Source organism: Lagenorhynchus albirostris, chromosome 20 (genome assembly GCF_949774975.1).
Source record: "Lagenorhynchus albirostris chromosome 20, mLagAlb1.1, whole genome shotgun sequence".
In the NCBI taxonomy this organism is placed as follows: Eukaryota; Metazoa; Chordata; class Mammalia; order Artiodactyla; family Delphinidae; genus Lagenorhynchus; species Lagenorhynchus albirostris.
This window is the reverse complement of record NC_083114.1, coordinates 4,905,520-4,907,673: the sequence shown is the minus strand read 5'-3', so window position 1 is coordinate 4,907,673 and position 2,154 is coordinate 4,905,520.

The window sequence follows — 2,154 nt, the reverse complement described above, 5'->3', positions numbered from 1 at the left end:
CCCCTCCGCCCGCGTGGCGCCCCAGCCAGTCAGCGCGCCGCCAGCCGGGCCGCCCGCCTACGCGAGGCCGCGCGTCCAATAGGGAGGAGCCTCGCCGCTCCGGACGTGTCAATTGGCGGTGGCCATAGAGAGGAGGAATGCTAGAGCGCCCTGAACGGCCCCGCCCCTGGTCTCTTTCCGGCTTCCCCGCGTCTATTCTTTCCGGAAATCTTCCCTCGCCTGGGCGGGACTTCTGGGAGCGCAGGACCGGAAAAGGCAATGCCAGCCAGAGACCAGGTTCTCGGAGTGGAGTTGGCTGAGGGGTGATCGACCCGTCCCTACCGATTCCAAGGTGTCCCCTTAGACAACTTACCCCTTTGTGGTTGTTTTTAGGATTAAATGTGAGGAGGTAAACTAGAGCTTTACCACAGACGTTTTGCTAATTTTATTTCCATTGTAATTCGCATGAATACACGTTTCAGATGTTTTTACTGGCTTGTGGAAAGAAAAGCAAGAATAGGGGTTAAGAGAACAAGCTCTGGAACAAGCGAGTCCTGGGTCTCTTATTAGTTGAGTGATCTTGACCTCTCTGAGCTTGTTTCCTTATCTGTCAAGTGGGAATAGTCACAGTATTCACTTCATAAGGTTTTTTAGAATTAAATCACCTAATAATATATTTTTATTATGAAAATTATTTTAATGATTTATAAGCTGAACATCCTCCTTTAATTTTTTTTTAATTGGGGTATAGTTGTTCTACAGTGTTGTGTTAGTTTCTACTGGACAGCAAAGTGGAGTTCCGAACTCCTGTGCTGTACAGCAGGTTCTCATTAGTTATCTATTTTATGTAAGTTAGTGTATATATGTCAATCCCAATCTCCCAATTCATCCCATCCCCCCTTCCCCCCTTGGTGTCCATACGTTTGTTCTCTACATCTGTGTCTATTTTTGCCTTGCAAACGTGTTCATTTGTACCATTTTTCTAGATTCCAAATATATGCGTTAATATATTTGTTTTTCTCTTTCTGACTTACTTCACTCTGTATGACAGTCTCTAGGTCCATCCACGTCTCTACAATGACCCAATTTTGTTGCTTTTTATGGCTGAGTAATATTCCATTGTATATATGTACCACATCTTCTGTATCCATTCGTCTTTCGATGGGCATTTAGGTTGCTTCCATGGCCTGGCTATTGTAAAGAGTGCTGCAATGAACATTGGGGTGCATGTGTCTTTTTGAATTATGGTTTTCTCAATTATATGCCCAGTAGTGGGATTGCTGGGTCATATGGTAATTCTGTTTTTTAGTTTTTTAAGGACTCTCCGTAGTGGCTGTTATCAATTTACATTCCCACCAACAGTGTAGGAGGGTTCCCTTTTCTCCACACCCTCTCCAGCATTTGTTGTTTTGTAGATTTCTGAATGATGCCCATTCTAACTGGTGTGAGGTGATACCTCATTGTAGTTTTGATTTGCATTTCTCTAATAATTAGTGATGTTGAGTAGCTTTTCATGTGCCTCTTGGCCATCTGTATGTCTTCTTTGGAGAAATGTCTATTAGGTCTTCTGCCCATTTTTTGTAAACCACCTGATAATATACTGACAGCTCTTTGAGTGGCACTGCCACGGAACAGCTGCTCAATAAATGGTAGTAAAATTGAAAAGGAAATAAAATGTTTCAACCCACATAAAATATATTTAAATAAGCTACGGTGGTTAAAGAAATGTTGACCAGGGACGTCCTGGGGCAGATGGCCCAACACAGGCCTTTTGAAACCAGAAAAAGACCTACTATCCCCCTACAAAGTGAATGAGGATTTGTCCCTGAGAGATCTCAATTAAACCACTAGAAATACAGGGAGCTTCCTTAAGTGGGGATGATCCTTTACTTGGAAGTTTCACTCAAATATGAAACTGGTACTGTGGAAGATTACCACCCAACTGTGTAAAAAGCATATTTTGCACTTGAAGTAACCTTCCCCAAAAGGATCAGGAAAACTGCATTTCTGTGACTTTACACCTTTCACGGGCTTAAGCCCTGAAATGATGATGATACTACCATCCCCATAAATATTCAAAATAAATATTTGATCAACAAAATGAAAAGGCAGCCTACAGAATGAGAGAATACATGTGCAAATCATCTGATAAGGAGTTAATATCCAACATACATA